This window comes from Numida meleagris, chromosome 1 (assembly GCF_002078875.1).
Source record: "Numida meleagris isolate 19003 breed g44 Domestic line chromosome 1, NumMel1.0, whole genome shotgun sequence".
NCBI classification, from domain to species: domain Eukaryota; kingdom Metazoa; phylum Chordata; class Aves; order Galliformes; family Numididae; genus Numida; species Numida meleagris.
The window spans coordinates 173,978,474-173,993,457 of record NC_034409.1 but is presented as its reverse complement, the minus strand read 5'-3'; the positions used below and the strand labels follow the sequence as shown (position 1 = coordinate 173,993,457).

General features: G+C 43.5%; 1 protein-coding gene across 1 annotated transcript in view; it reads right to left on the bottom strand.

Moving 5' to 3' along the window:
* LNX2 (ligand of numb-protein X 2) overlaps positions 1–13,837 on the bottom strand; it is a 56,903-nt gene extending 43,066 nt beyond the window's left edge. The window contains exon 1 of the mRNA XM_021378802.1: positions 13,699–13,837. The gene's annotated coding sequence lies outside the window, so the exon portion shown is untranslated. The remainder of the gene's footprint in view (positions 1–13,698) is intronic.

Below are 14,984 nucleotides of genomic sequence, written 5' to 3'. Positions count from 1 at the left end.
CACCCAGTCATGTTCACTGCCTGTCCCAAGTGCCCCTAAACAGCCCTTTGAAGTGTGAAACCTTTCATTACTTCTACACATCGTTGTTTATTTACTAAAGGAGGGTTCTTAAATAAGCACTCTAAGGCAGCCCTCGATTCATTTTTCTGACTCAGAATTTTCTAAGTCTTTCCAGTTTTCAAGTGTTAACTGTAAAAGTGCTCCCACCAAACCTGCAGGTCATAAGGGCTGCCTGTGCTCCAGCCCCTCGCTGCCCACCTTCAATGCTCCCTCACGCTTTCCTCCTTCCTCTGAGGACTGGCAGGCACCTTACCACAGAACTGAACATGGAGCTGTTTTCCAGTGGTTAATTCTGATGACTCCTGCATGTTTTCAGGATGTATTTATTCAGCCTGTAAAAATGGTTTAGATTTTCTGCTTCTAAACACTGGAGAGAATATATCGCTTAAATTGTTATACATGATTCAACAGCCTGCAGCTTCCAAAATGATCTGGACCGCTCAATATTGCTGACTTGTTCCAACCATTTACTACTGCAATAAACTTTATCAGAATTGCCTGCTTTCTTCCATGCTGCTAAGAAATTTTGGAAGAAAATGATGCTTCAAAGCTCCTTGAAAGAACTTTGTTTAGTGGGCATGGTGGTGATGGGTCAATGGTTGGACCACATGATCCTTTCCAACTTTAATTATTCTATATTCATTACATTCCTCACCAACAACTGCACTCAAAGTTTCTTAACTGGTCTCACCTGGAGTAAGCTGCCATGGTATACAGATTTCACCATGCCAAGTAAACTAGGTAACAACTATTAGAACAGAGCTAGTGGAAGGCTTAACCATAAAATATTAGTTCTAAGTGTCATATTACACTGGAAAAGAGTCTCAAAGATGCATGTTGTTAGTGTAAGCCATCAAAAGTCAGTTGGGCTGTGGGACAGGGAAAAAGGAGAAGATAGTCCTTAACAGCACAGGAGAGTTCTGAATCTTGCAGATTATCAAAACTTACAATTGAAAAAAAGTGGAAACATAATTACAGATCCTGAACATGACTTTCCTCAAAACATGCCTGTAGAAATTCCTGTACTGAAAAAGTTTTTTTTTTTTAATTTTTTAAACAAGTTAAAGGATACCTATTTCCCCCAACTCATGGGCAGACTGATTTCTCCCAAGCTTTCTGCCGCACAAATTTTAAGTGCTGGAGCTGCGGTGTTTGGAGGCTCATTTGTGGAACTGCCACTTACTATCTCAACAGGCAGCACGGAGGGGAAGTCAACCACTAAAGTCCTCACTCTTGCCTCCTGGTGATCTCTGAACACATTTCTATGGAAATGAAGGATGGATGCAAGAAGGTAAGTTTTTAAGTTATCAAAATACATAAAGAAATTCATTTTCATCTCATATAGGCAAAATAAGTCTTATACGGTGGAAATAATTGTTCCTCCTAGATTAATTTCTGCTTCCATTAGGTTGTGGTACAGAGAAATAACTTAAATCAAGGGATTTACAACTCTTTAGATGAGTGTCACAACAATAAAGCTCACTATACGCATTCACGTATTACATATAACTCAGAAGAGCTATTTTTTCGCTATTTAAAAAAATTTAGCTTACAAGTAAGATGTGTTTCATTGTCATTCCTGGCAGACAACCTTATTTAAATTTTACAAGAGTAATGAGCATAAACATGCAATTTCCTGAAGAAACTGGGCTTGCTCAGCCTGAAAAAGGGAAGGCTGTGGGTAGACCTCATTGAGGACTTCCAGTATCTAAAGGTAGTTTATAAACATGAGGGAAATCAACTTTTTACATGAGCAGATAGCAACAGGACAAGGGAGAATGGTTTTAAACTAAAGGAAGGGAGATTTAGATTAGATGTTGGGGGAAGTTTTTTTACTGACAGAGCGGTGAGGTGCTGGAACTGGCTGCCCAGAGGTTGTGGATGACTCCATCCCTGGAGGTGTTTAAGGCAAGGATGGATGGGGCCCTGGGCAACCTGATCTAATATTTGATCTAGTGGCTGTCAACCCTGCCTGTGGTAGGGGGGCTGGAACTTGATGATCTTTGAGGTCCCTCCCAACCCAAACCATTCTATGATTCTAAGAATTTCATGCTTCAATACAGCTTAAACCTTTAAACTTTTAACTTAAACACAAATTACAGTGCTTACCACTATGAATGACATTCTTCTATGCATTAATAATGCTTTTTTGCCTTCTTGCCCTCACTGCCACCAAAGGTTTACATTTGATTTTTACCACTGAAATGCCACAATAGCTGGCGTTTTGCTGCAGAACACCATTTATTAAATGACAGTCTTGAATTGAGCGCAGAACTATTGCTGCTAAAAATCTCATCTCTACAACGTTTCTTTTATATTCTCAAAACTAGAATGAATAGAAAATAAAGCATTGTCCAAAATGTTTTTCAGGTTTTCTCCGCACATAAGCAGCCTGCCTAACATGACACCAATTCTGCTGTATAGAATGGAGTGATGGACAGCCCACTGAGATACTTCAACTGAACCATTTTTTATCTTTTAGCAAATAGTTGGTAGCAGCTATTTGCATTTCCCAGGCTTTCCTGTAACTTGGAGCTGTAAGAACAGCCTCAGGGTGGCTTTCACCAGCACTATCTCATTTCAGATTTCAAGAGACCAGGAGAAGCACACATGCTCAGCCATGATTGTCTCAGCTGAGGTGCCTGCTAACTCGCAAAACCAGAACTTCTCATGCCATCTCAGATAAATGTGACAGTCTCCCGATATCTCTATGAGCACCACAGCAAGGGGAGTATTTTTTAACAAGCCCTATGTAGGTGTTAGCCACTGATTTTTGCTGTGTTTGTTTGTTTGTTTCTGGGGTGTTTTAGTGTGTGTGTTTTAACAAGACAAAAATTAGAAGGAAATTATTCAAACGAGATGCAGATTACCTGCCATAAAACCAACATGGCAAGCAAACTTAGAATTCCTTAAGAACACCACATGAGAAGAGGAGGCTCAGGGGAGACCTTATAGCTCTCTACAACTACCTGAAATGAGGTTGTGGAGAGGTGGGGGTTAGCCTCTTCTCCTACATAACTAGCAATAGGATGAGAGGGAACAGTCTCAAGTTGTGCCAGGGGAAATTGGGTATTAGGAAAAATCTCTTCTCTGAAAGAGCGATAAGGCACTGGAACGGGCTGCCCAGAGAGGTGATGGAGTCACTGTCCCTGAAGGTGTTCGAGGAGCATTTAGAAGCACTACTAAGGGACATGGTTTAGTGGGGAAATATTGGTGGTAGATGGACAGTTGGACTGGATGATCTTGGAAATCTTTTCTAACTTTGGTGATTCTATGTCCCTAAACTCAGTTTTCTCAATCAAGAGGAAGGCACTGCCCCAGGTACATTTTATATGCAATTTCTTACTTTAAAAAAAGCACATCAGGAGTTGAGGACAAATTTAGTTCTTTCCACACAAAACCTTCCTTCCCCTTTGTGGCCTTATAAGCATCAGGACTATTAAACTTACAGAAACCTCTTAAATAAAACACCGAGAAAATTTTTCTTCTGGAATTACTTTGCAGTGTAACTAGTATGGTAGTTCTCCTTTGCTGCAACATTATTTTGTGATACTAACTCAAAAGTTCAAACCATTTTCATTTCTTTATTACCAGTAGCAATCTAGGAAATGCTACCACCAATAGTAAATCTACGTGAAGCCACACTCCTCCAGTGCATTTTGTGCATAGCAATCAGTTCATAACACAATCTTGTGTTGTTTAAAATTCAGTTTATTCTTCAATTACTCTGCTAGCTCAACTCTAATTTATTATATTTTCTGGTACATTTGATTTTGGATATTATGACATCCTGCCTCATGCCATTAGAGGGGAAACATAAAATGGTGAGGACGTCTAGAGACAGCTAGAGAATAAGATAGCAACAGCCTGGAAAATTAAGAATATCACTGTCTGTACTCAGCTAAACTTCTCCTGCGTTAGCAATAAAAAATACGTTGGCAGTATTTCTCTGATTTTCTTCCTGACATCCAGGGGTAGCCTCAGGGGCATCATAAACCTCAGCAGCACAGAACAGCAGCTCAGGTACAGGGTGAGCTCACTGGGCACACACAGCAGATTTGCAGCAATAATCAAAGCCAGAAGTAGAGTTCTGTCATCATGCAACTCACCTCAGCCAGCAAGCACCACTCATGTGTTTTTCCACCTTTTCTGTCTCTTTCTAAACAGACTTGAGGAAGCTTGGTGTAGAGTTAATCCTTCCCTTCTTGTCAGAGCTCACGAGGTCAGACCTGGAGTGCTGGGACCAGTCCCAGGCCTTCCAGTACAAGAGACACCTGGACATGCTGGAGTAATAAGCAAACTTGCTGAGGGTGCACTCAATCCTGCTATCCAGGTTATTGATAAAGATATTGAAGAGTACTGGTACCAAGATTGGTCCCCTGGGGAACACCACTCATTGCTGGCCTCCACCTGGACATAGAGCCATTGACCACAACCCACTGACCACAACCAAGGCTGCAACTGTCCATCCAGTTCCTTACCCACGGAGGAGTACCACCCTTGATATCTCTCCAATTTAGAGATAAGGATGTGGTGGGGGACCAAAGGTTTTGCACAAGTCCAGGTAGATTACATCAGTTGCGCTTCCTTTGTCTACACTAATACCATCACTTCATCACAGATGGCCACAATATTTGTCAGGGACTATCTGCCCTTGGTGAAGCTGTGCTGGCTGTCTCAGATCACATCCTTGTCTTGCACGTGCCTTAACATAGTTTCCAGGAGGATCTATTCCATGACCAGGCATATGAGACACAACTTCTTATAGATTCCCCATTCTTCTTTTCTTAAAAAAAAAAAAAAGGGAGTGCTGTTCCCCTTCTTCCAGACACCAAGAACTTTTAAAACATGACTTTTTGAATAAAATGGGAAGTGGCTTCGCAACCACATCAGTTGAGACAGTTTAGAATGGAGAAGAGGCAGCTCCAAGAGATCTCAGTGTCTAAATATCCAAAGGAAGGGAGCCAAGAGGCAGGAGCCAGGTTCTGCTCAGTGGTGCCCGGTACCATTACTGTGGGCAAGGAACACACAGGAATTTCCCTATGAACATCAGGAAGCACTTCCCTGTCTTGCAGGTGATGGAGCACTAGCACTGGGTGCCCAAAGGCTGTGAAGTCTCCTCCTTGAAGATCTTCTAAAGCTGCCTGGATATCCTGCTCTGGGTGTCACTGCTCGAGCAGGGTTGGGCCAAGTGGTCCCTAGAGGGTTCCCTCCACCTCAACCATTCTGTGAAGCCTTTCTGGAGCCAGCCACCTACACTGGAAAGCTTGGGAAACAGCCGTGGGCACTGGGGAGAGCAGCTTGTCCTTCCATCTGCTGCTTCTCTGCTCTCCTCTCCAGCAACAGCTGGGTGTCCAACTGCTTTTTATCACTTGCTCCAGCTTTGGTGCCTGGGGGGACCATAAGGCGATGTCACAAAGGGGAGCCAGGGAATTAGTGTGGAGAGAGGCCAAGGGACAGGAATGAAGCTGCACAGGGGACAGGTGACATCTCCTGCCTCAGCTTTCCCACTGCCCTGAGAGCCAAACACAGACATAAAATGCCATCCCTCCTGCCACTCAGCACACACAAAAGAAACTGAGACATTTCTGAATGCAACTGATATTACCTAAATTGATTTTTTTTTTAAAGCCTTGCATACCCTTGGTCCTAGCTACCAAAGGGCATTTCTTTCTCTCAGCATCCAAGGTGAAATGATAGAGAGCAGCTAAAGCCCTCGCAGGGATGTTTCTTGAGACCGCAGGCAGAACCAAGGACTTGGAACACATTCACCTTCAGGCACAGCGCCAAGCCCACCTGCTTACTCAGGGTTTTGCCAGCAAAGGCAGCTATCACCATACTGATTTGTCCTTCGAAGGCGCATCCTGTTGTGCTTACTTCTGCTGCTACACCTCGCATGCAAACTCCTGCACACATGGAGGAAGGATGCGGAGGGCAGATGTTGCTGGGGAAGAGGCCATCTGAGTGCCTGACGTTTTTCCTCATAGCAGATTCTGACAATTGCAAGCAAGAGAAAACCCATGCATCTGCACAGCTTGCACCCTCCCAAGGAATTCCACACAGGGATTTGAAAAATTTATATGAAGGACTGCAATGCAAGAGAAGCTCCTCACTTACTAAGCACTATGGCAAGACCCAGGATGATGAAGCACCACACTGCACAAGTGACACAATAGTTATTCTCATTTTAGTGTATGGGTATTATGAAAAACATACTGAGCATATTCATAAAAAGCAAATGACAACTTCAGCTCCAACTGTTTTCTCTCTGGAATTCCTTACACTCATAAATGACTTGTCCATATTTACACTGCAAATCAATTCAGATGCTCTGGTGCCCTAGTGTATCTGCTCTCATCACCCTGTATTGGAAGTGAACTGTGAATCAAGACAGGAGACTGAATTTCACCTCCCAGTGTGAATGCAATAATCATCAATAATTTATTGATTTAGTCAACTTCATTTGGGGCACTGCCTAGAGAATGTAATGGAGACTTAAAAGTACGCACTAAGAAGAGCAGAATTTGTATACAGCGTGACTTGATAATCTGAAAAATCCCTCAGTAAACAAAGGAAGTTCACAGATAATCGTATTAAAGATTGGAGTTGTTTTAAAACAATGAATAATGTATTCTAGAACATCTGGGAAGAAAGATGGTAGTTTTAAAAATCAAAACCTTGGGGAAAAATAGTTTACCCCTCAAACACAAACAGTATTTCACTTTATTAAATCCTAATCCTCTCCAATTCATGTTAAAGCAGAACATTTTTTCCACTAAAGAGTTTTATCAATGTACTTAAATACAATTTCATAAATAAGTATTTAAATACATTCAAGTTTCAATATTTGATTGTCATAGAATCACAGAATCGTCTTGAATTGGAAGGGATCTTTAAAGGTCACCTAGTCCAACCCCTGCAATGAACACAGATAATCTACAGCTCCATCAGGTGCTCAGAGCCCCATCCAGCCTGACCTTGAGTGCTTCCAGGGATGAAGCATCCACCACCTTTAAGGGCAACCTGTGCCAGTACCTCACCACCCCAATCATGAAAGAACTTCTTCCTTATACCTAATCCACATCTCTCACTTCGCTTTGAAACCATACCCCCTTATTCTATCACAGACTCTTTAGCAGAGTCCATCCCCTCCTTTCTTACAGCCCCCCTTTAGACACTGAAAGGCTGCTCTCAGGTCTCCCCAGAGCCTTCTCTTCTCCAGGCTGAACAGCCCCAGCTCTCTCAGCCTGTCCTCGTAGGGAGGTGTTCTATCCCTTGCATCATTTTTGTGCCCCTCCTCTGGACGTGCTCCAACAGCTCCATGTCTCTCCTGTACTGCAGACTCCACATCTGGACGCAGTACTCCAGATGAGTCCTCACCAGCACAGAGCAGAGGGGCAGGATCACTCCCTCCCCCTGCTGGCCACGCTGCTTTGGACGCAGCCCTGGCTGCGGTTGGCTTTCCAGGCTGCGGGGGCACATTGCTGGCTCATGTCCAGCTTGCATCCACCAGTGCTCCAAAGTAATTTTCAGTAGGACTGTGCTCTATCCTTTTGTCCCTCATCTTGTATTCATAGCAAGGGTTGCTGTGACCCAGGTGCAAGACGCTGCACTTGGATTTGTTGAACCTCGTGAGGCTCTCCTGTGCCCAATACTCAGACTACTAGCCTGCCTAGGCCTCTCTGGATGGCATCCCATCCCTCGAGTGTGTTGAGCACACCACACAGCTTGGTGCCATCCACAAATTCACTGAGGGTGTACTTGATCCCACTGTCAATGTCACTGATGAAGATGTTAAAGAGCACCTGCCCAGTTCTGACCCCTGAGGGACACCCCTTGTCACTGATCTCCATCTGGTCATTGAGCCACTGTGACCAGCACCCACTGCTCCTGATAAAATGATTTGTTATTCACCTTTTTTGTTGTTGTTGCTCCAATCTTATTTCAAATTTGAAAAGCAGGTTTATTTTAAGCCAGGATTCTCAGCTTCTCTTAAAAAAAAAAAAAAAAAAAAAAGAGACAGAACTTAACTTCTGGACTGCAGCATCATATAATGTATTTTACTAACAAAAGCAATCCAGTGTCTTTTTATATGCACCTATGCATCAGATGGAAACTGAAGAGAATAATTCATATGTTACCTTATAAAAAGTTTATTACTTTTCCCATCACTAATTTACTGTTTTCCACACTTCTGTTGTGGAGATTTATGTGAACCTCCTTCCCCAGTAAAACTTGTTCATGACATTTTCTACAATTAATGTTGATAATATTTATACAGATCTTCTATTCAAGGAACCCATCTTTGAAGCTCCTCACCACTGTAACTGCTGACAGCACCAGAGGAATTAAGTTACTCCACAACTATAAGTAAAAGTAAAACTACAGATGGAACAGCAGTTAAGCTGGAAAAAAATACTCTGGATCAGATTTCTATGGCATCCCTTTACCTACTATATTTCAGTTCCATTCACTAACTTCATTTTATTTATATATAGAAATTTGTTAATATGTAGAAACTTACTATATATAAGCTCTAAAAAGTAGAACGTGAATGAGATTTGTACCAGCAGCAATTCAGCCCTAGCAAAGGGATCCATAATAGGTGCCTTGCTATAATCACATAACTAGGCTGACTTCAGTGACTTCCCTGCAAGCAGAACCAGATAGAAGGATGCTCATGCCCACAAAGGACCCCATGAAGTCCCAGATGTGGATTAAACTGTACAGTCAAATTCTAGGGATGACTGAGTAGAACTCAGCATGCGATGCATCATGTAAAAAAATATCCCTGCATATATGACATGGGATAGCAGCTATCCCTAACATCTGTTAGTACACCGTAGGGAAGTCTTTTCCTCCTTCCATCTCATTTAACCTTAAAATGTAGTAGGTTTTATGGTATGCGTTGCCTCACCTAGTAGAACAAAAAAACCTCTTCTACTCTGAGTCAATATCGCAGCTCAAACAGAACTTCCCTCTTTGAAATGACAGTATGATGTTGTTGTAACTGCACTGCAGCTCTGCAAAGCGAGTTGCCTTCACTAAACTCGAGATTGTTCTTTAAAGACAAATGGGAACTGCTGTGAGATCTGTATTGTTGTAATAATTTATAGGAAATAACATGTCAAACTGTATCCAAAAGCTCTTCATCAAACATCCTCCACTTCATAATGTCACGACACCTAGCAATGAACATTTCCTGGCTTCACAGCTTTCCAAACTTTTCAAAATATTATTTAGGAAAGTATTATACTTCTGTGGCATTTCTATACTAGCGCGGCACACATCTCTTACCACTGAAGAAAGAACTGTAACAGTTTCATTTCATACTCCAGTAATCGGGAATTCTGCACTACCATTCACTTCTGTGTTAATTTTCCCATAGATTCTCTTTTTCCACTTACATGGCAAGACAGCTCAGGTCAAGAGCACAGACACTCTGGGCTGCTTAGTCTTCTTTTTACTGCTACTCATTTATCTTTACTTTTGGTTTACTGGTATCTTAGTTTCAGCTGGGATGAAATTGTTTTCTTCAGAGCATCTGCTATGATGCCACGCTTTGGTTCCAGGAGAAAACCAATGTCGATAACACAGCGATGCTTATAGTTGCTGCTAAGTAGAGTTGTGTAGAGCCAAGGCCACTCTCAGTAAAGGTCCCAAGGAGCTGACAGGGGACAGAATGAGGACAGCTGACTTACACTGGCCAAAGGGATATTCCATAGCATATGACATCATGCGGAAAGAGTTCTGAAGGGCAGTAGGTGTTTATGTGGCTCTGTTCTGCTGCTCGGGGGGCAAGCTGGGCATTGGTCAGGGGATGGTGAGCAAATGCTTGTGCATCACTTATTCTATATACAAACATAGTCACAACTATTATCCTTTTCTCTATCTTAGTAAATAGTTTTTATCTCAACCCACGATTTCTGCTTTGTTCTTTCCAATTCACTCCCCCATACCACCAGGAAAGGAAGGAGTGAGCAAATGACTGTGAGCTGCTGAGCCACCTGCCGGGTTAAACCACAACTGGATCAGTAATGGACTGCTTGTAAAACAGTCCTGCAATGAACTTACACTAATTTTTAATTAGCACAAAAGCAGGATCTAGCACAGATACAGAACTATTTTATTGATTCATCAGGATCTGCATGTTAGGTGAGTTTCATTAGCTCACCTAAAAGGCTGAAAGAGCTCCTCTGGAACAAACAAGAAATAAAGACAGGAAAGAGGCTGCACAGCAGGCAGTCCCAGACAACCTACTCTGGAAGATGCTTAACTTAAAAAGTGTTTAAAAGCTTTAAAAAAAAAAAAACCCTTATTTCCATTAAAAATAGGGGCAGCTTCAGGCCGGATGAAGGGTATGATTAAAGCTATGCGAACATACAGAGGTTTACAGTGAAATCTTAAAAAGATCAGAAAGCCTATGGAAGAAATTAGGATCTACATGGTCTCGTGATGCATCAGCTTTCACTTACAGCCACTTCAGTCTGGTTACAAACAAATTTTAAACTTGACAAAAAAACTACAGCTGGAGAAAATGATGGATGTGGGGCAGGGTAATAAGAATAAAAATGCATTAAAGGATGGACTACTGATAAGTAAATTCATTAACTAGGAAGTAACAACAAGGCATCCCCTAAATGAGGTAGTACAGCTGATAATTTTTTTTTCCTATAACTTGGAAGCTCCACGTACACAGAAGAAGCTTAAATCAAATCCATGGACTGTGAGGAGCTACCTGTGTTGGAACTGGAATGTGGTCAGCCTAAGAGCTGGAGGGGGATTCTTAGTTTTCCTTTGTTTTTGCATATGTAGCAGGTGGCAGTGTCAGGGGAACAATCCGGATGACATCGCTATGCCAGCAGAAAACCCAGTATAGGTCTATTACACAGACACAGAGAACATCTGCTGATGCAGCTCACTTCCTCTGGTACTAAAACAAGGCACCCAGACAGAAGCACATTCACATTATGACAAACTAAATGCACGAAGAAGGCTCACTGATATCAGCCAATCTTCCCCAACCTCCTCCCCTAGGAATGTCTACCAGAAAACTCACGACACATTTGGGTTTTGATGTGTATCAGGACAGCTCACCATGTGCTGGTCCTTACAGAACAAACAAAATTCCTGTGGCAGAACATGCTGACTTATCTGAACACCATACAACTCCTGTAGGTACCTGTGCTCACTCCAGACCACCAACCCATTGGTGCCTGACAACAGCATTCCAGTAGGCTCTGCTGGCTTGTGCAAGTATGTAGTTGCCTCTGACCAGTTTTAGGATAACGCAAGAAAGGTATTACCCACAAGCTGGTAATAAGAAAGGAATAGCTTACCCCATTCTGAAGATAAGGGCTCACTGGAAAACTCTCAGAAGGAAGCAACCACCAAGCAGAGGTATTTCTGCTTCAGCTGCCAGCCCTTAAAGAGGTTAGGGAGGAGTGGACACAGGGTGAACTGCTCACACCAGGGCTGGCCACGCCTCTCCAGGTGCTCAATCACTGTTTGAGGCCATGATCTAACAGTTTCCATACAAGACTAAACCGCACACTTATACAATCTTATGTTTTCAGCATTTAATGCACAGTTAACAGAGACTCAACCTGAGACGCTCCTCTTTTCAGCCCAAATTCTAAAAAGAAATTCCAAAAACTATCAGTAATCATAGAATGGCTCAGGTTGGAAGGGACCTCAAAGCTCATTAAGTACCAACCCATTCCCGAGGGCAGGGTTGCTTCCCACCAGTTCAGGCTGCACAAGGCCCCGTCCAACCTGGCCTTGAGCACCACCAGGGATGGGCTGATTAAAACGAAGAGCTGAGAGAACAAAAGGGGAGAACATCCAGGCAAGACCGTACCACCACAAACACCTGATGGAAGCAGCAGCTTCCTGCAGCACTGCAGAGCATCTTGGTACAGCCCCACCTGCACCCACAGAGCAGGCAGCATCCCTTGGTGCCAAGCCACTTGTACTGTCTCATGCAAAAGAGAGCATGGTCAGTATGAAAACACATGACAGGTTTAGCTTATGAACTTTGCGAATATAAATCCTGACCCTGAAAACGTTTACATGCAGGCTTAGCGCTAAGCCTAAGAACAGGCCCACTAATTCCAAAAGAAATACTTGGATGTTTAGAATTAAACATATGTAAGTACACAGATCTGTAGAATTGGGGACAGAAAAAGCACACACCACAATTTTATGGGTTTTTATTGCTCTGTGGATACCGCAGTGTAGCAAGTACATAATTCATGGTATCTAAGAGAACTTTTATCTTCAACGTGCCCCACAGTTCCTCAACAAACACCACTGACCTAAGAAAGCAATTAAGAACCACATGACTTGACGGTGCCATGTTAAATTATTTCTGCAGACCAAACCAACTGAGAATTTTCCAATACCAGAGACAGGCCACTGCTTCATCTGATCTGTCACCAGGTGCTTCTTAAACCAGGGAGCATTTTAGCATGGAGCAAGTGCTGCTTTCTTACCCATTACAGACCATAAAATCTCACAGCTCTTTAAGCAAGCAGCATCAGGCTGATTTATGACACCAATTTATATTAATCCAATATCTAATACACATCATATGCTTACACATTTCACTTTTAAAGTAATATCGTTGGTACCGCATCTCCCTAACAGTTACTTTCATCAAGCCATTTTTTAAGAATACAGGAAAAAACAGGATTAAAATAGAAAAGGGGATATATTCCCCAGTGTTTTACGGCAGACAGTTGTAGATGGAAGCCAACAAACCTCTGCTGCTTTCAGTGAGACAAGCTCACAGACACCCAGTTTGAGGCTCACAGGCCATGCAATGCAGGTAAAGGCTCACAACAATGCCAATATTCATGGAGGTCACCAAGGCTCCCGTGAGAGCAGATGCCCAACATACACATGTCATGGTTTTATGATTTTTGGTTACTGGTACTCCACATAATAACATCATGTAATGAATGTACCTGGTTCTCAGAAGAGAAGGACTACTACATTCTCCACGGCACTTTGCTCCTCTGTTACCATTTCCAGCCGGAGGGAAAAGATAAAAGCTCGCAGTATAAAAACTTGCAGATCATGAGACCTTGGCCCTTTTTCCGCCCGTCTCTTGTCTTGGCAGCACCTCGCTCTCCAGCCGTCTTATTGTCAGTAGTAGAGTAAGGCCTACCTTGATTTTGGGACATTCTCTCTCTCTGTATTGGATTTATCAGCTTAAATTGTAATTATATTGTATTATAGTGTGTTGTTTTGCATTCCGATATTTTATTTAGGAAATTAGTTTGTTTCTCCTCAGATTGTTGCCGCTGTTCTTTGCTCTTAGGGCCATCTCCTTACCCTTTTCCCCTTTTCCCTTTTCCCAGGGCGTGGGCCCGTGGATCCCCCGTCCCCTTCGTCACGGAACCGGGCCAAACGCCCATAAACCGTTGACAACACAAAAGCTTGCAGTATCAAAGCCAGCATTTATGCAATTGTGGTAATGGGTTTTCTTAGGCTTAATTTTTAAATGAACCTCACTGTCTCAAGAGAGCAGAACTTTCCACCCAGGCAGCTGCTGGCATTCCTCTTGCAAAGTCCATCCTTAAGCTGCAGCTTATTTTTAAATGATGCTTTGGTTAATGAAAGATTTAAGCCTACCTTAGGCAATAATGTTGATTTGCCCATTGTAGACCTGAGTCCAAGGCACTGGACTATCTCCTGCTGAAGTCACAGACCAGAGCTAGAAGCCAGGACAGTTGGAAACTCATTACACAAAACTCCTTTTGAAAAAAAAAAAAAAAACAAAAACAAAAACTGTGCAGTTTATTTGCATTTATTCCAAGATTTTAGAATGTTAGTAATATAAGCACTTAAAAGCATGACATTGTTCTTTAAAATAAAGAATGAAAAACCAATAAAACCAACTCCCTAGTTGAGCACAATGGCACTCCTTACAATTTCCTGAATTTGGAGTCAACCATATAGAATTGTTTTCACGAAAGAGGGGATTCCTCACTCAAGGATCACGCTAGAAGTCAACGCAAGAAGGTCCCTGTCACTCTCGTGGTTCCCAAAGGTGTGCTCGTGGACCTTGTTTTCATTTGGAGGGAGTTAAATGAAGTCACGGCAGCATATGGCACCGCCGTGTTTGCTCCCAAGTGGACGGCCGCTAACCGGAGCCATCTGATGTTCCCCCTAAGCTCCCTGATCTGCAGCGGGATTGCAGCTTAGAGAAAAGCTTCGTGCAGCCAAAAGAGAGACAACGGCTTGTAGACCCTTACAGAAATCTGTAATTTACGCTGTTTGTTTAATAGCCAGAGGGGCCCAGCTCAGAGCTGGCTCTCTGTTGAGTGAAAGCTCTGGTGAGTTTATGAGCAGGACTGTGTTTCAAGAGACCATCAAACACGCCCCAAAGCTGATCCATGACATTTTCACTTTGCACACAGAGACCAACACAAGCTCACAGGATCACGTAATTAAAAAAGGAATTAAACGAAGCTCAGCCGTACTTAATGGTGGATTCCTGCAGCAGCACACAACCAACGCCACGCACCGGGAGCGCGGTCACAAAAGTCGCAGGGGGCTGTCACGCCTGTCAGTGCCACAGCATTCGCTCCCCGCTCGGCTGAGCGCTAACGCAGAGCGAGGAGCACCGGCAGCGCCACAGCACGCCTCGGGAAAGTTCAGAAGGCGCTGCATTTCAAGTTTCCCAACCGCATCTTCAGCGAAAACGAGCGGGGGGGAAAAAAGCAGCCTCGGCCAGCGCGGCGAGGTCTGCGCTCCGGCAGCGGCAGGGCGCACGCAACCCGGCGCCGCCCGCAGCTGTCCCTCCCCCCCGCCCTCCCCACGCAGCGGTAACACGACTCCGGCGGTACCGCTTCAGGAGAACTCCCCGGAGCGGCCCCGCGGCCCCGCGCCGCTCCCTCCCTCCCGCACTTGTTGCG